Source organism: Canis aureus, chromosome X (assembly GCF_053574225.1).
Source record: "Canis aureus isolate CA01 chromosome X, VMU_Caureus_v.1.0, whole genome shotgun sequence".
NCBI lineage: Eukaryota > Metazoa > Chordata > Mammalia > Carnivora > Canidae > Canis > Canis aureus.
The window spans coordinates 109,887,818-109,913,030 of NC_135649.1; the positions used below are offsets into that span (position 1 = coordinate 109,887,818).

Below are 25,213 nucleotides of genomic sequence, written 5' to 3' on the forward strand. Positions count from 1 at the left end.
TTCCAAAATAAGAATGGACTATGCATATTTATAACACTGACCCAGAATGAACTTGTAAAAAATATTACTGTCAATTACCATCTGTATGTGGATTATTCATAGTACATTTTACTTTACAGACCCATAGTACTTGTTGTGTTTTTAATTTCATGCAAATAATAAGTAAAGCCCAGTGAAATATAAGTACCATCTTGGGGTGCCTGGGTGGCTCAGCAGTTGAGCGTCTGCCTTCGGCTCAGGGCACGATCCTGGGATCCCGGGATCGAGTCCCATGTCGGGCTCCCTGCAAGGAGCCTGCTTCTCCCTCTTCTATGTCTCTGCCTCACTCTCTCTGTATCTCATGAATAAATAAATTATTATTTAAAAAAATAAAAATAAAAAAATTAACTACCATCTTTCTGTTTAAGGAATCACAGAATCTAAAAATTAAAAGAAACCCTACCTAGTCATTACATGAATGAGGAAATAAAGCTTATATTCAGGTTTCATAATTAGCTTATTAAGAAAGAGCTCTGTTCTGGCTTGACTGAAGGGCCATTCACCATATAGTAAGTGGGAAAACTAGAGAGCTTCCTTGTGTCCTCGGTGCCTGCTTCTCAGCACATTATCATCATTTTCCTTCAAATAATTCCCAGTTTACTTAATCACAGACACAGATTAAATATTTTAAAGAAACCCATGCATTTTTAAAATGTAAATATTGTCTATTATCTTCTTTGAATTATTCAAACATATGCTTGACTATGTCAATGTAGCTTAAAATATCCTAATAATTTTAAAAGTCAAAAAGTTGAGTTTTTAATTTCTACAATGTTGAATGTGATAGAACCAACCAAAGTCTACCAGCCTTCGTATGTCTCTATAAATAATGAGGCTGAGGAGAAGACAGTTTCTCTGTGGCATGTCTCACCCACAGAAATGCTCATGTCGTGATCTTGGGATCCTGGGATCAGGCTCTGCACTCAGCAGGAAGTCTTCTTGAGATCGTCTGTGTCCCTCCATCTCTGACCCTGCCCCCATTGACTCTCTAAGATCTTTAAAAAAGAAAAAGAAAGGGACGCCTGGGTGGCTCAGCCCTTGAGTGTCTGCCTTTGGCTCAGGGCGTGATCCCGGAGACCTGGAATTGAGTCCCACATTGGGCTCCCTGCATGGAGCCTGCTTCTCCCTCTGCCTGTGTCTCTGCCTCTGTGTGTGTGTGTGTCTCTCATGAATAAATAAATAAAATCTTTAAAAAAAAAAATCCTTCTTAGAAAAATGAAAAATCAGGGTGCCTGGGTGGCTCAGTCAGTTAAGCATCTGACTTGATTTCAGTTCTGGTCATGACCTCAGAGGTGTAAATTCAAGCACCACATCAGCTCCACGCTAGGTATGGAACCTGCGTAAGATCCTCTCTCTCCTTATCGCCCCCTCCCCCTCCTTCCTCTCTTTAAAAAAAAGGGGGGGGGGGGATGAAAAACCGTTATTTCAATAATCCAACACTAATTAGACTGATGAACAATCAGGTCCACTGCACTCCTTATTGGCACAAACCCTTCCTCTACCTGGACCCTCTTTCAATTCTGAGAATCAGGGTGTCTTCTAACATGAGGTCAACCCTCAGTAATTATGTGACCACAGACAAGTTATTTAACCTTTTTAAGCCTCTTTTCTCATTCACTAAGAGGGACTGATACTACCTACTTATAGGCTAATGGGGAGGATTAGAGGTTCTATAAGTAAAGCCTCTGATGCATGGAAAGCACATAATAAAAAACAACTATTATTAATAATTAAATAATATCACTAATTTAACATAATAAAGGAAATAAGGCTAATAACTCTAGAAAGTGGGATTTATCATCTCAATTATGAGTCTGCATTTGAAGAGATTCCCCAAATGAGACAAGTAATTTATGTCAAGACCCCAAAAGGAATAATAGATTCATGAAATGTCATTAGCATTTTTAAAAGCAATGTTTTTGCTGAAGTAAATAAAACATTTTTAAGGCAAGTAATATCTTAGTCTTGCCATTCTGATGACAATTAAATTATTTGCAAAGCACTGTTATTTTATTAAGTTGAATTTTGTCACTGGAAAATTTTGTACTCAGCCTAAACAATTTAGAACTACGCTAAATCGAGAATCATTTCTGAAACTGTGCTGTATTATCAATATTACTGATAATACAGAGTCTTATAAGATACCTTCCACTAACTGTATAAAGTAAAACACCTTCCATTGCACCAAGACAAAAACCAAGAATTGACAGATTGATAAGCATCGATAAGCAGAGCTGCTGAGATATATTTGTAAAGCATTTGATTTAGAGTAAAAGCAAATGCACTTCAGTTAACTGTAGCTCTAAAAGGTTTCATGGAAGAAACCACAGAAATGAGACAAATAAAAAAGGTATAGTTAGGGGACCACAAACGGAAGTACTCTGCTTAAACTATGAAGACAACCCTCATTTTTAAAAGATAAAACAATCCCTGATGAACATGGATGCAAAAATTCTCAACAAGATACTGGCCAATAGGATCCAACAGTACATTAAGAAAATTTTCACCATACACAAAGATAAACTCAAAATGGATGAAAGATCTAAATGTGAGACAAGATTCCATCAAAATCTTAGAGAAGAACACAGGCAACACCCTTTTTGAACTCGGCCATAGTAACTTCTTGCAAGATACATCCACGAAGACAAAAGAAACAAAAGCAAAAATGAACTATTGGGACTTCATCAAGATAAGAAGCTTTTGCACAGCAAAGGATACAGTCAACAAAACTCAAAGACAACCTACAGAATGGGAGAAGATATTTGCAAATGACATATCAGATAAAGGGCTAGTTTCCAAGATCTATAAAGAACTTATTAAACTCAACAGCAAAGAAACAAACAATCCAATCATGAAATGGGCAAAAGACATGAACAGAAATCTCACAGAGGAAGACATAGACATGGCCAACATGCATATGAGAAAATGTTCTGCATCACTTGCCATCAGGGAAATACAAATCAAAACTACAATGAGATACCACCTCACACCAGTGAGAATGGGGAAAATTAACAAGGCAGGAAACAACAAATGTTGGAGAGGATGCGGAGAAAAGGGAACCCTCTTACACTGTTGGTGGGAATGTGAACTGGTGCAGCCACTCTGGAAAACTGTGTGGAGGTTCCTCAAACAGTTAAAAATATACCTGCCCTACGACCCAGCAATTGCACTGTTGGGGATTTACCCCAAAGATACAAATGCAATGAAACGCCGGGACACCTGCACCCCGATGTTTCTAGCAGCAATGGCCACGATAGCCAAACTGTGGAAGGAGCCTCGGTGTCCAACGAAAGATGAATGGATAAAGAAGATGTGGTTTATGTATACAATGGAATATTACTCAGCTATTAGAAATGACAAATACCCACCATTTGCTTCAACGTGGATGGAACTGGAGGGTATTATGCTGAGTGAAGTAAGTCAGTCGGAGAAGGACAAACATTATATGTTCTCATTCATTTGGGGAATATAAATAATAGTGAAAGGGAATATAAGGGAAGGGAGAAGAAATGTGTGGGAAATATCAGAAAGGGAGACAGAACGTAAAGACTGCTAACTCTGGGAAACGAACTAGGGGTGGTAGAAGGGGAGGAGGGCGGGGGGTGGGAGTGAATGGGTGACGGGCACTGGGTGTTATTCTGTATGTTAGTAAATTGAACACCAATAAAAAATAAATTAAAAAAAATAAAAAAAAATAAATAAATAAATAAAAGATAAAACACAGAAAGGAGAGGTGAGTTACAAAGTCTAAACTCTAAAGAAATGTGCTATCAATTAATTACTATCAAAGGATAAAAAAAGGTGGAGGCAATAGAGATTCTCATTTAGAACAAGTGAAATAACTTTAACAAACACTGTTTCCATAAAGGATACTTTATTCCAACAAAATTAAACCAAATAGGAAAAGCATTTCCAGAATGTTGGTGTGAGGATCTCCACATGGACCTTCTTCCCCAGCAACACAATCTTAATTAATGAAAATTATATTTACAGTCTCTCAAAATTGCCTTAAGGACATTTGCCTTAGCAGCAAAAGCAGAATCATTTATTTAAGAAAATCTGTGGCATCTGAGCCACAACCCACTTTCTTACTCCACCCTACCCCCAGCTCTACTCCACGTGGGTGTAGCCAGGAAGACCAGGCATCCTCTAATCCCAGCTCCCAGACTAGGGCAAAAGTGTCTCTCTGTAAGCAGCAGGTTTCCAGTTATCTTTCCCCCATCCCCAGCTCCAAGGTGTAGAAACTCTACTGCAGGCAAGCATGGCTGAGAAAATGGGGGCTCCTGCCTCCACCCAGCCCCCACACATAGGACAGAAGCTTTACTCCAGGCAAGGCAGGCTGAAAATACTGGGAAATTCTGAAGTAGAAAACTAAATAACCAAAATGAAAAATTCATTAACACACACCTAGCACCCAGATTCTGGTTTCTAACACTATTCTTTAAAAAAAGAAACCAGGGCTCTCTGAAGAAATGGCTGATTCTAAGACTGGGGCAAGAAATGAACAAGGGAAGCATGTTGTGCCAAGAAAGGAAGTATTCAAACAAACAAAAAGATGGGTTAAGTCAAAGTGGCACAGAAGGCAAACGAAAGAGACCCCAATGACCAAAGCAGAAGGAATGTAAGCAACAAAATACAGTAGTAGTATTGGATTGGGATTATAACCCAGAGTATAAAATAAATATCCATGTCTGTGATGGTATAAATGATTGAATAAATAAATGGGAGAGAGTGGCAAAATCTCCCATCCAAAAGAAACCGGAATAATTTATTTACTCTACCCTCAATTAGTGTGGAGTGGCCTATACAGTGATATTCTTCCAAGGCCTGGGGAGGGAGGGTATTTATCGATAACAGGACATTACTGTGGAGAAAACTGACAAACACTACCTCAGCCATGTGATCAGGATTACCATCAACAGTGATAAACGATGTCAATAACATATACCCTTGATATGGTGTGACAAGAATGGCACTTTGCCTCTATGGTCTTCTTCTCAAAAACATGTAACATCAGTCTAATCACAAGAAAAACATTGGACAAATCCTAATTGTAGGACACTCTACAAAATACATAATCAGTACTAATCAACACTTAAATTCATCAAAAATACAAAGTTTCAGAATCTGTAACAATCAAGAGGAGCCTATGGAAACATTACAACTAAATGTAATGTGGCATCCTAGATGGAATCCTGGAAAAGAAAAAATACAGTAGAAAAAAACTATGGTAATCTGAATAAAGTACAGATTTTAATATCAATAATCAGCTTCAATACTGCTTTAACTAATTGTAATGAATGTACCATACTAATATAAGGTGTTAATAATAGAGGAAACTGGGTGTGGGGCATATGGAAACTTTCTTTATAATCTTAGCAATTTTTCTGTAAACTGAAAACTATCTTAAATTCTGTTTTAGGGATCCCTGGGTGGCGCAGTGGTTTGGCGCCTGCCTTTGGCCCAGGGCGCGATCCTGGAGACCCGGGATCGAATCCCACATCGGGCTCCCGGTGCATGGAGCCTGCCTCTCTCTCTCTCTCCCTCTCTCTCTCTCTCTCTCTGTGACTATCATAAATAAATAAAAAATTTAAAAAAAATTCTGTTTTAAAGATTTTCTTTGAGAGAGAGAGAGAGAGTGAGAGAGAGCAGGGGAGAGGGGCAGACAGAGGAGAAGCAGAGCCACCAAGGAACACCTAAGTTAATAGGTTCATTTTTAAAAAACTCATTAGAGGGGCTCTACAGTTGACAGCTGACAGCAGAAAAAATCAGTGAACTTGTGGATTGATAAAGATTATACCTTCTGAATAAAAGAGAGGAAAACAATGAAGAAAACTAAGCAGGGACTCAAAGAAATGTGGGACACCACTAAGTGCACTTTCATGAAGGTAATGTTGTATGTTAACTTGACTGGGCCACAAAGTGCCCAGGTATTTGATTAAACATTCTGGATGTGTCTATAAAGATTATTTCTAAATGAAGACTAACAGTTGAATCTGCAGACTCAGTAAACCAGAATGCCCTCCCCAATGGGGATGGGCTTCATCCAATCCATTGAAGGCCTGAATATAGAGTAAAAGGCTGAGCAAGAGAGAAATTGTTCCCTGCTTAATGGTGTCTGGTCTTCAAACTGTGGTATCAGTCTTTTCCAGCCTTAGCCTTGGACTAGAACTTACACAATTGGTTCTCAAGCTTTCAGACTGCAGATCTTGGAATATCTCAGCCTCCATAACTGCATGAGCCAATTCCTTATAATAAATATCTCTTTATATCTGTATATCTCTGTGAATATATGTATATACCCCTATTGGTTCCATCTCTGGAGAACCCAGACTAATATACACAACACCACACAAGATAATGGGAGTACCAAAAGTAGGAGAGAGAGAGAGAGAACAGAAAAAATATTATAGGAATAATGTCTGAAACCTAAAATCTGATTTAAAACACACACACAGGGATGCCTGGGTGGCTCAGCAGTTAAGCGTCTGCCTTCAGCTCAGGGCATGATCCTGGAGCCCCGGGATTGAGTCCCACATCAGGCTCCCAGCATGGAGCCTGCTTCTGTATGTGTCTCCTATCCCACCCCCCACTCCTCATCTCATGAATAAATAAAATCTTTAAAAAAAAAAAAAAGGACTAAAACTATTAGGTTGAAACTAAGGAAATCTGAATAAAGTATGCACTTAGATAATAAGCAATATCAGTAATCCATAACCAGTAATCAATAGTCAATTACTAAATATAAACATTCTATACTGTTAAAAGAGTCAATCCATCAAAAAGGTATAAAAATTACAAACATACACACCGAAAATGAACCAAAGAAATAAGAAAATTTGGATGAATACAAAAACAAGATTGATAATAAAGGATCAACTGCAGAGAAAATACTCAAGGGCTCCTATCTTCGTTAATGCATCAATATCTAAATGTGATTACAAGCTTTGTCTGAAAAATATGTTTTCTAGTCTTCGGTTATACAAGTTACTAAGGAATGGTAATAACTGCTTCTTTTATGAATATATTACAGTAATAAAATCTAGAACTGTCATATAAATAAACATCTCTATAAAACACTTTTTTTAATAAAACATTTTCTAAATTTAAGTGTTAGAAAATAGGAATAACTATAAACATTTTAGTAGCTGTTTACATTGTCCTTTCCAAGAAAAGCAACAGATCAAGTTTGGAACATTAAAATAACCACCATCAATTTTAATTTCTATTAATAATAAATATTAAAAGTTCAAATGTATTGCAAATAATGTACAAATTATGTGAGAGGGGAAAAGTAGAAATGCTATTTTTCCATTTATCATTTTCTTAAAATGTTATTTAAAAATTACACAGTTTAGGGGTGGGTACCTAGGGGGCTCAGTTGGTTAAGTGTCTGCCTTTGGCTCAGGTCATGATCTCTGGATCCTGGGATTGAGTTCTGCATCAGGATCCCTGCTCAACGGGGAAACTGCTTCCCTCCCCCACTCTGTTCATGCTCTCTCTCACTATCTCTCTCTCTCAAATAAGTAAATAAAATCTTTTAAAAAATAAAATAATTAAAAATAAATAAATAAAAATTACACAATTTAAGATATATAAAAACTCAAGACACATCATAGGAAAATTGTGTTTCAAAATGTAAGATCTTTGATATTGAACTTCTTTAGAAAAGTTTCATAAATAGGTTCTTGAAAATTGTAGAGGCCACTTTTAGACAAGAGTCTTGAGCAATAGAAACTTACTTGAGCAAAGCAAATGGGCCCACAGCGACCAATAGGCTAAATGCAAAACAGGCTCATTAAGTGACGGACCTCAAAATAGCAATAGGTCCAAACTAACCAATGGGCTACTTACGACCAGACACAGTTACCAAAAAAGGGAAAATTCCATTTCCCCTACTCTTTCACTCCGACCTATAACTGTGGCCCCTCACCTTAGCCTTATCATGGATCGTTTCTCCTTTGATATCCTGCCTGCTGTTCCTTTGCAGTGTATTCAATAAATTTATCTCCTTTGTTCTGCCTTGGGTGAATTCTTTCATAACCCATATTGCTGGCCTCCGTCTGATAGGGATGCCCCACAGAAATCATGTACTATCTTATGTTCATTTCTAACTTTGGAATAGAAAATACCAGGCAGCCCCGGTGGCACAGCAGTTTAGCGCTGCCTGCAGCCCAGGGTGTGATCCTGGAGACCTGGGATCGAGTCCCACATCAGTCTCCTTGCATGGAGCCTGCTTCTCCCTCTGCCTATGTCTCTGCCTCTCTCTCTCTCTCTCTCTCTCTGTGTGTGTGTTTCTCATGAATGAATGAATGAATGAATGAATAATAAAAGAAAAAAGAAAATACCTATGCCCTGAATTGCCTCTCCACCAAGTAAAGTACCTAGAGGCAAGGATTCCATTTTCACAGTTCTGTATTTTGTCTGTGCAGCAAAACAGACTTCTACCTTTATCTTCATCTACCACTAACTCTGTGACCTTGGGTAAGTCACTTCCATTTAATTAAAAGGTCCTGGACTGTAATACTACAGTGTGTACACTTTAATCTTTAGTTATTCAAAATTATTGAAGGTGCTGTAGGGAATAAAATTTTGCCACCCTAAAATGTTTCTGGGATCCCTGAGTGGCTCAGTCAGTTACCCATCTGACTCTTGATCTTAGCTCAGGTCTTGATTTCAGGGTCAAGAGTTCTAGCCCCAGGTTGGGCTCCACAATGGGGGTGGAATGTACATCAAAAAGAGAAAGAGAACCAACAGGATTTGAGTTCAGAAACACCTCTTAGTAGAGTGGTTGCTTTTCATGTTTTCCAGGAGATATGAGAGAAAGTACATCTGTGTCCAGGAAAGTTCTCCAAAGGGACAGAGGCTGACATCTTAGAAAGCCCTTCAAATTAAATGCAATGTAGTTCTAAATCTGTCCCTGCTGGTTATTTTTGAGAAATTACAAACACAGAAGCTTTTAAAAGCCAAGTAGAATTCACCCAGGTGCCCCTGAATGGCTCCATGCATTAAGCGTCTGCTTCTCTCTCCCTCCTTCTTCCTCTCCCTCTCGCTGTACTGAGCCCTCTCTGGATCTCTCAAATAAATAAATCTTAAATTTTTTTTTTAATTTAGGGAAAAAAAAGTCAGCCTTTTGTAAAAGGGATTTACATTTATAAGGGAAATGTCCTTTCTAAGAGTGTCTCCCAATCTGGAACTGAAAGAAGACATGACTCTAAATCTCTAGAAATTGTTAACAGGCCTGAACTGAAATCTGCATAACAACCATACCCTTGTTTACAGTGCTTTTCCTGGTAACCTCCCAAAACTGACTCCCTACCTCCAATATCTTTTGTCTTTGGCTCAAGGTGGTATCTAAGGTAATGACTTCAGCCATTTCAGAGTTACAGTTTTCCTGGGTCTCTCCCTGGTTTACAGAAGTTATACATATTATTAAAAGTTGCTTGAGTACTTCTTGTTAATCTCATGTCAATTTCATTCTTAGACCAGCTAGAATAATTTTAAAAAGTAGAAGTAAACTTCTCTTCCCCAATAGTTCCTAAACTTAGTGATACCATTAAACTTTTAAATCAGAAAGCACTGTTGCAAGAGGTAGGAGGGGACTTTAGAAGAGATAGAAACTTGGAGACCAGCAGAACAACTAGAATTAGTATTGCAAAAGGCCAGGTACGAGAGTACAGACTTTAATTAAGGTAATAAGAGTGATGAGAACAAAGGCAAAAGAAATGTAGATAAAATTACATTTCCTTACAACTTACAGCCCACCGACAAACACTTGAGACAGGCAGCGTATGACATTCCTCAAAGAACACACAACCTTCTTAATGCTTTGCTAGAGGCAAAAAGTAACCTTTGCTGACAAAAGCCAGACCTCCAGGATCCTGAAGTCTTCTTTAACATATGAAAATTCTTTTGGAAACTTCCTTTGTCTTTACCCGCCCCCCCCCCAACTTAAAGTATGTAATCAATTACTCCCCACAATCCCAAGGCAGCTCTTACGTCCACGGGTCCTGTCCGATGCCTTAATAAAAACACTGTTTTGCACCAAAACCGCCTCAAGAATTCTTTGAGGGGCGCCTGGGTGGTTCGGCAGTTGAGCATCTGCCTTCAGCTCAGGTCGTGATCCCAGGATCCTGGGATCCAGTCCAGCATCAGGCTCCCAGCAGGGAGCCTGCTTCTCCCTCTGCCTAAGTCTCTGCCTCTCTCTGTGTGTCTCTCATGAATAAATAAACAAAATCTTTAAAGAAAAAAAAAAGAATTCTTTCTTGATTGTTTGCTCCCAGACCACATAACAACAATAGCAGAGATGGAAATAGGATATTTTTCAGGGAAATAATTAACACATATCATAATCTTGGAATTTTTCTGTTACCATACTAGACCATGATGTGAATAATCACTGCCAGAAATGCCTAGAAAAATGGATAAAATCTAGACTGATACTGTCAAGGGGACAAAAATGATTATTTTAATCTGTAGAGATTTCATTTCATTAGAATTAAAGTTCCCTTGATGGCCTACTTTTTGTATACCATCTTCTCCCTCTAGGTCTTTAAAAAATACCACAATTCTTACACTTAAATAAAATTAGATGTCAGAGACTAAATTAGGCAAGAAGTAAAATTGAAATTCTGTTTTAAACAAAGGATCTTTCTAGTCAAAGAAGTAAAAAGCGTTGGTTTCACACACCTCACTTATAACTAGGATTTTTCTGGACTACTGATTAAAGATAAGATACTGAAATGAAAGACTGGTAAGGAGGGGCACACAAAACTCTTTTGTGAAGCCATTACTTTTAGAGGTTTCTTTGGTTTTCTTTTTTTGTTTGTTTTTATTTCCTTGAGACAGCGAGAAAGCACAAGCGGGGGAGCAGACACCCGGCTGAGCAGGGAGCTCTATGTGGCGCTCAATCCCAGGACCCTGGCATCACAACCCCAGCCAAAGGCAGATGCTTAACCAACTGACTGAGCCACCCACGCACCCCAGCCATTACCTTTTGTACAGTATCTTACTCTATCTTCCGTGAGGTCACAACAACAAATAACATAAGACATCTTCAAAGTCACTAAGCAAGGGATCTTGGATACTTCAAGAACTTTTGTTTTAAATGTATATACAGTTGACCCTTCAACAACACAGGGATTGGGAGTACTGACCCCTGCACAGTCAAAAATCGATGTGTGACTTTGACCCCCCCCTTAACCAGAAGCCATACCAATAACATACACAGTTGATTAACACATTTTGTAGGTTATATGTATTATATACTGTGTATTCCTAAAATAAACTAGAGAAAAGAAAATGTTATTAAGAAAATCCGAAGAGGGGCACCTGGGCGGCTCAGTGGTTGAGCGTCTGCCTTCGGCTCAGGTGGTGATCCCAGGGTCCTCCATCAGGCTCCCTATAGGGAACCTGCTTCTCCCTCTGCCTATGTCTCTGCCTCTCTTTCTGTGTCTCTCACGAATAAATAAAATCTTTTTAAAAAAATCATTTAAAAAATACATTTACAGTAATATAATCTATTTATTGAAAACTATCCACATATGGATGGTCCCATCCAGTCCAAACCCATGCTGTCCAAGGGTCATCTGTAATTCACAATAATTACCTGCCTTGCATATTCTAGTAAATAGTCTTCAATTGTGTGCACAATGTGGCACACTCAAAAAAGTTACTTTTCCTTTTGTCATGAAAGCATAGAAGCATCTGTCCTATTAAAATTCAGTTTTGATCTGCATATAAAGAAAATTTTCTAATACATAAAATAAGTATTATGTATACCTCTTAATACAAATTCCTAATTATAGCCAATTGTCCATCCAGAGGGAAAGCCCAAGAAACATTCCAAAATTCAAAAAATAAACTTAGTATGAAAGGATACTTCATTGCCAAATGGAGCAAAATTGTTCCAGATTAAGGTACCAAATGCTATATCTTATTGCCCAATGAGATAAATATAAAAGGTACCACAACCTTATCCTTTAATTCATATTATCACCTTCCCATCTTGCCAAGTAACAGAAATTACCTTATTTATATGACATAGTGTATATTAATTCATGGATTTATAGGATATTCTTATACATTCTCCTAAGCAATGTTAGCATTTTATTTTAGGGCTTATGACCTAACCTATACTAAGACACTATGAAGACTCTTACAATATTTCAAATCTTTTACCTTTTCATATGTTACAAAAATTAAGGATCCACTTGACCACGAAGAGAAATATATTAACACATTTCAAAAAAACCTTGATTGCCTTGTCTAATTTTTTCTCTATATAAGATGTCAATCATTATTTCCCTGGGCCTCACCCACATTCCTTAAAAAAAAAAAAAAAAAAAAAAAAAAGGAAGAAGAAGAAGAAGAAAGAAGAGGAAAAGACAATGATCACGACAAATTCCACCTAGAGTTCCAGAAGCCAGTCCTACCTATCATGGGACACTGGCCCTTGGCCACAGCTTACTGGACTAAAGAAAAAGCCTGTGGCTAAAGCCAGAACTATAATATTCTCCTATCTGGGAGATGGGAATTCAAACTCAGAGACCAATTAGCTATTAGAGAACTGAAGAAGATCCTGTAAACTCAGGGGCTTAGACTGCTATTTTAAGGCAGCTGTAACATACTAACTGCAAGTGAGTATGTGACAAATTTGAAAATGACTTAAAAAGAAGCAATTCTGAGACAAGGAGTGAGAGAAGCAATTGCTTGATTATTTCTTTCAATTAAGTCCAGGCAATATCCCAGGTTCTTACAATAAAACCTCATTTTACTTACTTATGTTTTGTTAAGGAAATTTCTATTCCTTAAGAGACTGTTTAATTATAATACGAAGTGTATCACATTAATATATTAACATATGTATTAAATAATCAATTTGGCTAATCTAACAGAGACCCAAAATAACAGTGGCTTAAATAAAAGAGTTGTTTATTTCTCTCTCATGTAAAAGTCTGGATGAGTGTCCAGTGCTTTCTAGCTCACAGACCAAGATATCTGCCTCAGCTCTCACCATTTTGCCTGCATCTCAGACACAGGGAAGAGGAAAAAGTGGGGTACAAGAGGGGCAAAACTCCTTTGTTCTTAAAGAACACCACAAAATATGTGCCCAGAGATTCCATTCATATTGTATTAGCCAAGACTTAATCCTATACCCACACACCTGGCTGCAAAGGAGACTGGGAAATGTAGTCTTTATCTGGGAGGCAAGCACCTGCTAAAAAAACATCAATTACCATAGTAAAAGTGAACAGATATTGGAAGTCAACTTAAAATATGTCAGTCTAAGTTAGGTCTAAGCAATACATCTAACTCTCCAGAATACTTCAGTCATTATCAGTGAATAGTCTTTTAAAAGAAAATTAGGAAAAAATAAATTAATAAATAAAAGAAAATTAGAAGAGATTCTCCAACCCTTAAGAAGAAAAAAAAAATGAAAATTAAATGAGAAAGAGATAAATGAACCACCGCCACACACTCACATTATGGACTGCAGGAAGGAGATAAATGAAAACTATTTCAGCATTTTCTATCTTTTATCATGTCCTTACTCTCTTACCCTCTCAGACTATTCATTAAAAAAAAAATTCCAGAGCTAGTAGGCATGTATGTTACACATGCACTGCAAAAGACAGAAGGCAGACCTGGAAGGGAAAGGGTGCAGTGGGAATCTGAGAATAGCAGACCACTTAATTTTGCTGGCCGAATGTATCAATGTAGCTGACAAAATTTTGAGACTGTATTTCAAAGAGCCTTGAAGTTCTCAAAATCTCTTGCAAAAAGTTACCTCTTTTTATTCACCATTAGTAGAGTGGAGTATGAACATATCAGAAACTCAACACAATCTTATGACACATTTGGTTACTTTTAACTCCACATCCACCAAAGACTATGTAGAACTATTCATATTTAAATTCTGTACCTGTTTCTTTCTCAAAACTTGAAGATTTTCTGACCCGGAATTCATTTATTTGTATTGTAAAATTCTAAGAACAACAGGAAAAATCAGTGAATAAAGAGAAATTACATAGCAAAATACATTAGGAAAAGGCCATTCTATTAATTAAAAAAGTATACCATTTTAAATTCTCAAGTGATGATAGCATGTGAACATTTCCTCAGTAAATACCATAAGAAAATGGAGATCTTGAGGCTCAAAATACAACATCCCCACCATCTACTGATTAAATGAGGCCAAAAGAGATGCCCAAAATGGGAAACTCAATGTATTGGATCATTCTATTGTGAACTTGATCCAGGTAGAAACTGTGTTTCCCAGAATTCCCTTCCCGGTATGGTACATCAACTTAGAGATGGCCAAACTCTTAGAAGGTCTTTATGGTCAGACATGGTGAGGACAATATAGATGCATCTGGCAGGTTTCAGCTTGTCCTCACCTTCGTCTTGTTCCATGTCCAGCTTTTCTTCCTCACCTAACCAATAGTGGCCCAAGACCCATCAACTAGAGACAGGCTGTTGGCTTTGGATCCACCAAGGAAGTAGCTACATGGAGGTAAGAGCCTCCCACAGACCTCTCCACAACCACCCTCTTTGCATTCCCACTTTGATGGCTGTACTCACGTGGCTTGTTAAAATTTTCCCAGTAAGCTCTGACTTACACACCTGTACCAGTGCTTCAGGAGGATCTATTAGTGATTGTTTTTCTTTTTCTTAAAGACTTATTTATTGGGAGTTGGGGGATAGGTAGAGGGAGGAGAGACAGAATCTTTTTTTTTTTTTTTTTTTTTGAGAGACATAATCTTAAGCAGGCTCCATGCTGGCATGGAGCCTGACACAGGGCTTGATCCTACAACCCTCAGATCATGACCTGAGCAAAAACCAAGAGTCATGTGCTCAATTGATTGAGCCATCCAGGCACCCCAGTGATTATTTTCTTATCCATCCCCTTCCCGATTTTCACATCCTCAGTAACTCTACAATTGTATATAGTCTGCTTACTATGATAAATCCCTTATCCCAGAATACTCACAGTGGCTCTATTTCTTAGAATGAATCTTGAGTAATACACTCAAAATTCAGCAATTTATAATCCAGCAGTATTGACAAAAAGGATTTAATTACTAAAAGCCATTTCTCTGTTACTACTAAGCTGAATTCTTCCTAAGATAACCAGGTTCACTCCACCAATACACTTCTATATGTGAGAAATGTTCACTGCTTTCTATCAAGGCATTCCTAAAAGGACTGACTGCTCAGTTCCTTTTATTTCCCTACATATAGAACATTAAAAAAAAAAAAAAAACATACTAAATAATCCAAATTATAGTATTTATTTATCCTAAGTTGTTTTGCTAAAAATGTTAATAGTTCTTTTATAAGTGTTGTTTAACCAACTTTGTCATTTGAGAACTTGCTAAGAGACAAATGGACTAAAACTTACTAATTTTTAAGATATCTTCTCTGAAATGAGCCCATGAATTCTAAAAATAAAATTATGAAACTGCAAAACTTATAATCATTAGAAACACCTTCCCTCCAAAAAAGAAACTAATATATACTAAGCACTCAAGTCCTGAACTACACACTCATAAGTCTGAATTCAACAATTCTTTTTTAAGTCACCTTTTCTAAAGATTCCCCAAGCCCTATTTGGAAGTTAACAACCGTAACAACCTAACATACATTTTCATACAGCTTTAAGAAATTATTTCATATTTTTTATAAGTATGGCATTAAAATATCCTATAGTTAGCCTACCATATTCAAGGGCATAAAAACAACTCACAATTGAAATGACATTCTGCCATGAGTAAGAACAATAATTAAATACAGATTCAAGGACTGATCTCTAAAGCATTACTTATAAGTGAGAAAATTTATTACAGTTCACCAGTGAACAACACAAATTTGAACTGTGAGGGTCCACTTTTAAACAAATTTTTTGTTTTTTTATTTACCTATTTATTTACCTGAGAGAGAATGCATGTGGGGGTGGGGGTGCAGAGGGAGAAGGGGAGAGAGAATCTCCAGCAGATTCCCTGCTGAGCTCAGAGCCTGATTTAGGACTTGATCTCATGACCCTGAGATCATGACTTGAGCCAAAACCAAGAGTTAGACACTTAACCAACTGAGCCACCCAGGTGCCCCTACACAATTTTTTAAAAATAAATATGCTGGAAAATTGGAGAGTTGCAACAATTTGAAAAACAAACCACATAGCCAAAACTATCAAAAAATTTAAGAAAAACATATGTTCTGGATGCACAAAATATATGTACATACTAGTCTGCTATATCATTTACTACCATAATATATACACAAATCTATTATAAAAAGTTAAAATTTACCAAAAGTTATGCACACACACACCATACATGGTACTATTCAGTCAAGAGAAATGTAAACAAATGTAAAGATGTAGTATTAAATCGTAACTGCATAAAACTGTAGTACATATTGTACTACTGTAATAATTTCCTAGCCACTTTCTGTTGCTTTTGAGGTGAACTCAACTGCTGTATCTTCTTAAAATGCCATGTGACACTAAGCATCTCTGTGTGAGCAGTTAACCCCTCCAGTAAATTGCTTATCACAGTAAAAAGTGATCTCTCACAGTTCTCACGTAGTGTTTAGTGCAATTCTATAAACCATGAATAACACCATGGGACCCATAAAAAGTGCCACTAGTAATGCTGGAAGTGATCCCAAGAAGCAGACAAAAGTCATGACTTTACAAGAAGTTGAATTGCTGGATATGTACCGCCTAGATTGAGGTGTGCAGCTGTGGTTGCCCTACGTTTTAAGATAAATAAATCTAGAGGACCACTGTAAAAAAAAAATAAAATTAAATTAAAAAAAAAAGGATGCATGAAGCCATCACTGCAGCTACACCACAGGCACAAAAAACTTGCACTTTTTGTGAAATAGCTTTTTATCACACATTGAAAATGCAGCTTTGGAGTGCCTGAGTGCCTCAGTCAGTTGAGCGTCCAACTCTTGATATTGGCTCAGGTCATGATCTCAAGCCCCACATCAGGCTCTAAACTGGGCATGGAGCCCGCTTGAGATTCTCTCTCTCCCTTTGCCCCTCCATGCCTGCTCAGGCTCGCTCTCTCAAAAGAAAAGAGGAGAGGAGATAGGAGGGGAGAGTAGGGAGGAGGGGAGAGGAAGAGGAGATAAAGGAAAGGGAAGAGGGGAGAGGGGAGGAGAGGAGAGGAGAGGAGAGGAGAGGAGAGGAGAGGAGAGGAGAGGAGAGGAGAGGAGAGGAGAGGAGAGGAGAGGAGAGGAGAGGAGGAAAAGATAAGAAAAAAGGGAATAAAGAATAAAGCTCTTTTGTGAGTCCAGGATTCCTATAGACTCTAATATGATTCAAGAAAAAGCCAAGTCATTATATGACAACTTAAAGCAAAAGGAAGGTAAAGGATCTAAAGCTGGAGAATTTAATGCCAGCAAAGGACAGTTTGATGATTCAGAAAGAGGTCTGGTTTTAAAATTGTCAGGATAGCAGGAGAAGGAGGTTATGTCCATCAAAATGCAGCAGACAAGTTCCCAGATGCCTTTAAGAAAATCATTGAGGATTACAGATAAGGGGCATGGACACTGAGAGACCCATCCCCATCCCCTTTTTAAAAGTTGAATATAAAAAAAAAAAAAAACTGATGAACACTTTAGCAACCTGACAACTTATTTACATAGAGAAAATAGTTCTTTCAAGTTATGCAAAAATAACACATTAATTCTAGGTACATCCTTAGAGGTGGGGGTTTTGTTCATAATAATGATGTCAAAAGACTAAACAGACTAGTCCAGTGGTACAGGGCATAAAAACCTCCTGAGTAAAAGTCCTACTTCAGTTCCTTTCCTGTGTATGTTAAACAAAACGTAGCTAACTCTTGGCATTTGAAACTAGAGAAGGCAATTAAAGATAAGTATTCAGCTTTCAGTTCTGGGTGTAATATGTGGATCAAAAGGGAGATGAGGAATGGCACTGTATTAGAGTGGCAAAAGTGTTAAACCATTGAGGGAAAATATTAGGAAAAGAAATCTAGATTCATGATAACGAAGCAATTGTTTTCTGTAAAATGGAGATAAACAGTAAAGGGTAGATAGGGCCAGCACTGCTTACTTGCCTTTTTTGGCCATAAAAAGGAGTTTATTATTAATTTCATTTTAGGAGAATGTTGATAGCCACTGGCCCTTGGATTCAGTGCTCATGTTCACTGTTAAAGAGGTTCAAGAAACTAGATTATTTGTTCATTTATGTACCTATTGTCTGTTCCCTGCTAGAAGGTAAGCTTCACAAAGTCAAGTCTATTTGTTGAATCAAAAACAATGAAGAGGGTTGTGGTAGAGATGAAAGAATGTATGTAAAGCCCTCAGGGTTGACCATGAGCATTGCTTAAGTAAATGTAAATTGAGTTCACCTACAGCCAATATGAGTTATCTGGCAGATTTAAACTTTTGCATTAAGTCTTGTCAAGTGTAAATTTTTGAAAACTTTTGAATAAAGCTGATTTATAAGGGGGGAGGGAAATCATTAAGGAAAAAGGATATCTGACTGAACAGGTTTTTAATGCAGACAAAAAGTGCCCTCTTCTGGAAAAAAAAATACCACAAAGGACATTTATTAGTAACAAAGAGAATTAAGCACCAGGATTTAAGGCAGGAAGAGATTGGCTAACTCTGTTGTACAATGCAGTTAGGTATATAATCAGGACTAACCTTATAAAGTTGTTACCTCCCACCCTTGCCAAACCTTGAAGGGAAAAAATAAACACCAGCTGTCAGTCTTTTGGCTATACAACAAGAAGGCCTAGGCAATGACAACCCTTTTTCTGGACTGATTTCATGGATGCTTTGTCTCTAAAATCAGGCTAGTAAGGGACTGCCTTGCCTTTTAAAGTACTTTGACTTTGGACAATGTGCCCCTGACTACCCAGAACACCATGTGTTCAACATCAAAGGCACTGAAGTGATCTACTTGCTCCCAAATACAACATCTGTTTCAGCCTCTAGATCAGAGGGTGATAAGGATCTCCAAGGTTCACTACACACGGTATTTTATGGAAAGGACTATCAACACTATGGAAGCAAACTCTGATAGACATCATTTCATCAAAGTCTGGAAGGATTATCCCATTGAAGATGCCACCATTACAGAAAAAGTCATGAAAACCATCAAGCTGGAAAAAAAATCCTGGCAGAGAAAATTGTGTTGAGATGTTCTGAGTGACTCCACACAGGCATTTCGACAGAGCCAATCAAGCAAACCATGAAGGAGATTGTAGATGGGGGTGGGGGAGGTAAAAGACCTTCAAGATACAGAGCTTGGAGAAATTCAAGAGTTAACCGACACCACATCAGGGAAGTTAACAGAAGACAATTGAAGTCTTGTTGAGTGCCTCCCGACCAGTACCAGATGATAAGGATAAAGACGTTAAAGAAGCAGTACCAGAAAACAAATCGACATTAGACAATCTGGCAGAAGGGTTCTGATTATGAAAGGCTGCTTTTCACTTAAAACTTAGACCTTTCTATGATATGGGCACTAAAACTCAATCAAACAGTTGTAGTACCATATCAAATCATTTCTAGGAAAATGAAAAAGCAACAAAGTCAGACAGAAATTATGATGTATTTCCATAAAGTTACACAGAGTGTGCCTGCCTCTCCTGCCTCCCCTTCCATCTCTTCAGCCTCTGCCACCCCTGAGACAAAACCAATTCCTCCTCTTTCTGCTCCTCCTCTTCAGCCTACTCAACATGAAGACCAAAAGGATGAAAACCCTTATGACCCACATCTACTTAATTATAATCATCATGCCATACAGTTAACTTTTCTGTTGTGTGTCTTCATATGAACATCTAATAACCATACATCAGGAACTGTACAAAATGTTTTTGTGGCATCATCATTGCCTAAGTACTCATCATATACAACATCATGTGCAAGAGTTATATGGAAGTGGGTAGCCTATCCTTAAATAGACACAAGGTAAGTGATGTTTAATAAAAAAATTAGTGTTAGTTTTCTTACTGTTTTATGACTTTGCTTTCAAAGAATTACATTACTGTATAGTATTGCCTCTCTCATAATTGGAGAAACTGCCTATTAGCCTATCATCACAGATAAGTGGTTTTTTAAAAATGTAACAATGTCAGGATGCTTGGGTGGCTCAATCGGTTGAGTGACCAACTCTTAATTAAGAGCTTGTTTAAAAAATTCTCTCTCCCTCTCCCCCTCCCCACCACCCTAAAAAATAATAATAATAAAAATGTAACAATGTCTCCAGTACTGTGTATCTGGTCTCATATAAGACAATATTGATACAGGTACTGACACAGATGATTCATCTTATAAACAGATGACGTAAACTTGCAGTATCAATAAATACACAACAGTACTAGGAATGTATTTTCTCTTATGATTTTCCTAACATTTTCTTTTCTCTACAAAATCTGTGTTAATTGACTTTATGTTATCAGTAAGGCTTCCTGTCAACAGTAGGCTGTTAGTAGTGAAGTTCTGGGGAAGTTACAAATTATTAAGATTTTATACTGTGTGGTGGGCGGGGGGATAAGTATTCTCAAGCCCCACGTTGTTCAAGAGTCAACTTGTATATATGAAAACCCAGCCCTATATATAGCTAGAATATGTATAGAGGGAAAGATTAGGAGATACTCTAATAAATGAACCCTTGTTTTACAAAAGAATTTGCTTCATAATTTATTTGAAAGATTCCAAAGAAGTGTTTAAAATTATTCCATCTAAAAAAACTCTGGGGACACCTGGGTGGCTCAGCAGTTTCAGCATCTGCTTTTGGCTCAGGGTGTGATCCTGGAGTCCAGGTATCAAGTCCCACATGGGGCTCCCTGCATGGAGCCTGCTTCTCCTTCTGCCTGTGTCTCTGCCTCTTTCTCTCTGTGTCTCTCATGAATAAATAAACAGAATCTTAAAAAAAAATTTTTTTTAACTCTGAAAAACAGAGTATCTTGTAAGATAGTGCTATTCTATAAAAATACATACAATAATTATAAAAGCCAGCACTTGTGTTTACTAAAGGTGCAGTATTGAATCCCTATCGACAAAATGGTATACAGATTACATTTTGACTGGAAAGGATTTCTTTAACCCCCTGCAAAATTCTCAACTCAAGAAAGACATACACAACTAATAAAATGATTCAGTAAACCACCAATGGTAAAAAAAAAATAATAATAAGTAGCATTTGATTTTATGTGGCTTCCTATAGAATCCTAAAACACTTACTAGATTAGATAAATTTTAGTTACAGTGCCAATACATTTTAAAATGAATAGAAAATACTCTGACTTAATTAAGGTCACTTTTGGGCAGCCCTGGTGGCTCAGCGGTTTAGCGCTGTCTTCAGCCCAGGGCGTGATCCTGGATACCTGGGGTGGAGTCCCAGGTCAGGCTCCCTGCATGGAGCCTGCTTCTCCCTCTGCCTGTGTCTCTGCCTCTCTCTCTCTCTCTCTCTCTCTCTCTCTGTGTCTCTCATGAATAAATAAATAAAATCTTAAAAAAAATTAAGGTCACCTTTTTTTTTTTAACTTAAATCAGTCTCACACCTCCATCCATTTGCTGTTTATAATTACAGCTATATAGTTTTTCAAACTGGAAAATTGCAAATTGAATTCAAATTTAGCATGCTATAAAATTAGAATAAGATTTTCCCCTAAACTTGATCTTTAAAAATTTTTAATCTAGAAGAATAATGAAATTATTTAACCAGCTAGATTGATTAAAGATACTAATTTTTTTTAAAAGAGCACATTTGAGTCATTACTTGCAAGCTTCAAAAAGTTTTAAAGTCTTAATGACAGTTCACACACATATGACATTAACTGAACACCTACCGTGTGTAAAGCACGGTCAACGACATGGATGGGGAGGAGGTTCATTCTACAATGCTAATTACAGTTTTAGCTTTTGTTTGTTCACTCCCATAAATCACAAAATAGTCAATAGAACCCTTCCTCATTATAAATGCCCTTTTTTGCTGTTCCATCTCATTCCAGGACCAGGATGGTACAGACTCCCCCACAGAGATATCCCTACAGAAGTTGACTATTTGAAGTTGCAATCACTTTCCCAAGACTGATCAACATCTGTTGACTACCATGATAACAGCAGCCCAAAGACTCCTCCAGTTCCAAGAGTACTTCTACTGTACCAATTTTTCTTAAGTATCATTTTAGAAGTCTCACACCAGAAGTAGCCCAGGGACTTCTCCACTTCTGCAGAGGGCATTGGCATGCTTGGTTAGTGCTGTGTGGTGCTGACAGAGACAAATGCAGGAAAAACTCTTCAAACTGTGTGTGGGAGAGAAGTGGTATATGAGTGTCAATGTGGGCAGGTATCAGGTAGTGTTTCACAGAGGAAAATTCCAAGTTGACTACTAGGTGGATTGCAGCTGAGGGATCAGAGCCTTTTTAAATTTATTTATTAATGAGAGACACAGAAAGAGAGGCAAAGAAATAGGCAGAGGGAGAAGTAGGCTCCTCGAGGGCAGCCCAAAGTGGGACTTGATTCTGGGACTCTGGGACCATGCCCTGAGCCAAAGGCAAAGGCTCAACCACTGAGCCACCCAGGTGTCCTTCTTTTTACTCTACTCCTTTGAGGAATTCTTTAAACTATTGATAAGCTTTCATATATATATACAAGTCCTTGGGATACATTAAGAATTCTCATCACAATTAAATTTTAAATACTTAAAGATTTCATAAAATTTGTTTATACAGACTTTAGGAACATTTATGATGTCCCAAAAGATACTATTACCTTTCACTGGGCCTCATGACTGGTGAAGTACTCAGAGATTTAGGTTTAAATTCAAAGGTAATTCAGTCATGAGAATGGGATACAGTTTTAACTTTTCATTTAGGAAGAATTTATGCTTCCAATAATGCTAACTGAATAATTCAGACAAACCCTTCCACTGCAAACAATAAAAAGCTAGACAAAAAGATGACAACTGAGAATGAAGGGGAAAAAAAGGATCACTATTCACAGACTACACATAAAGAAAATCCAAAATAATCTACACATAAACTGTAAGAAAAAAATGAGTTTACCAAAGCTGAGGAATAAAAAAGATGTTGACTGATCAACATCTGTTGACTATCATAACAGCAGCCCAAAGACTCCTCCAGTTCACAGAAGCATGCAAAACACTGCCAGAGGACAAGCTACAACACGACTGATCCCTCAGGTCACCTGGGTGGCTCTGGTTGAGCGTCTGCCTTTGGCTCAGATTCTGATCCCTGGGTCCTGAGATGGAGTCCAGCAGGAAGCTTGCTTCTCCCTTTGCCTACTTCTCTGCCTCCTTCTCTGTGTCTCTCATGAATAAATAAATAAAATCTTAAAAATTCTTAAAAATAAAGTCAAAAAATGAATTTTTAATACCATTTACAATACCATAAAAAGATTTCAAATTGGGGCACCTGGCTGGCTCAGTCAGTAGAGCATGTGGCTCTTGATCTCGGGGTCATGAGTTTGAGTCCCACTTGGGTGTAGTGTAGACATTGCTTAAATAAACAAACTTTAAAAACACATATCAAATTTCTAGAAATAAAAAGAAAAGTGGAAAATTTTTACACAGGAAACTATAAAAAACAGTACATTACAAAATTAAAGGAAGCCTAGTAAGAGATATTTTATGTTCTTGAGACTTATGATAGTAAAGATATTAATTCTACCCAAATTGATTTAGATACCCAATACAACAAACCTAATCCATCTGAGTAAGTTTTTTAATGAAAATTTGCAGGTTTGGGAAGCCTGGATGGCTCAGGTGGCTAAGTGTCTGCCTTTGGCTCAGGTCATGATCCCAGGGTCCTGGGATCCATCCCTGCTCAGCAGGAAGACCTGCTTCTCCCTCTCCTTCTGCTCCTCCCCTCCTGTGCGCAAGCATGCTGACGCTCTCTATCAAATACATAAAATCTGAAAGAAGAAAGAAGAAAGAAAGAAAGAAAGAAAAGAAACAAAGAAACAAAGAAAAGAAACAAAGAAACAAACAAAGAAATTTGCAGGCTTATTCAAAAATGTACATAGAAATGCAAGCAGCCAAGGAAAACAAGACAGTCTTGAAGAAGAACAAAAAGACTTTCTCTCTAGGTATCAGGACTTCTTATAAAGCACAGTCATTAAGACAGTATATTAAAGGGAAAAAAAAGGAGGCGCCTGGGTAACTCAGTGGTTGAGTGTCTGCCTTTGGCTCAAGTCATGATCCTGGAATCCTGGGATGGAGCCCCACATCGAGCTCCAGCGGGAAGTCTGTTTCTCCCTCTGTGTCTACCCCTCCGTGCTCATGCTTTCTCTCAATCTCTCTCAAATAAGTAAATAAAATCTTAAAAAAAAAACAAAACAGTATATTGCACAAACAGATGAAAGAACAGAAAGAGAAATCACACATGAAATGGAAAAAAATCATACATGAAACAAAAATGGATGCTTATTGTACAACAAAGCTGCCACCACAGACCAGCAAGTAAAATTCAATCATTGCCAATAAATGGTGCTAAGTCATTTGGATATGCATAAGGAAAACAAAATTAAATTTGACCTCTATCTTAAAATATACATAAACATTAATTTCAGGTATATTATAGATCTCAGTGTGACAAAGTCAAAACATAAAGTTCTTAAAAGATAATATAAAAGAATATTCCTCTGAGCATACCAGCATCAACCATAAAGGATGGAGCATATAAACTAGACTATATTAAAATAACTAGGGCACCTGGTCACTCAGTTGAATATCCCACTCTTGGTTTCAGCTCAGATCATCTCAGGGTTTTGAAATCAAGCTCTGCTTTGCATTCTGTGCTCAGTGGGGAGAGGTGGGAGGTGTCTTGATCTACTTGAGATTCTCTCCCTCTGCCCCTCCCCCCTGCTTATACATGCATGTTCTAAAATAATCTTTAAAAAAAAAAGAGAGAAAAAAAAAAAAAGAGAACTTCTATTCACCAAAAAAAAAAAAAAAAAGAATGACCAGGTAAGCCACAAAGTAAAGCAGATATTATTATATAGTTTTTTTTTAAATGGTCAACAGAAGCTGATGATAAAAAACAGAACTTTTAATGAATTACTTTTATTGTTTTTTTAAATTCTCTATAGAAAATGCACTGTTATTGTCAGAACCTGAGGCAGACCATACCCATCATTCCTAGCCCTTGATATACCACTAACT

At 37.5% G+C, this 25,213-nt stretch overlaps 1 protein-coding gene across 18 annotated transcripts in view; it reads right to left on the reverse strand.

The window, feature by feature from the left end:
• Positions 1-25,213, reverse strand: part of CDKL5 (cyclin dependent kinase like 5) — a 216,971-nt gene that overhangs the window by 150,238 nt on the left and 41,520 nt on the right. For 8 of the 18 annotated variants that reach the window (XM_077888507.1, XM_077888490.1, XM_077888499.1 and 5 more), the window contains one exon: positions 13,964-14,027. The exons of 7 other annotated variants lie outside the window; for them this stretch is intronic. The gene's annotated coding sequence lies outside the window, so the exon portion shown is untranslated. Of the gene's footprint in view, positions 1-13,204; positions 13,256-13,963; positions 14,028-25,213 lie in introns of all 18 variants that reach the window. 3 more of the 18 variants (XM_077888502.1, XM_077888492.1, XM_077888486.1) reach the window with 1 other exon arrangement.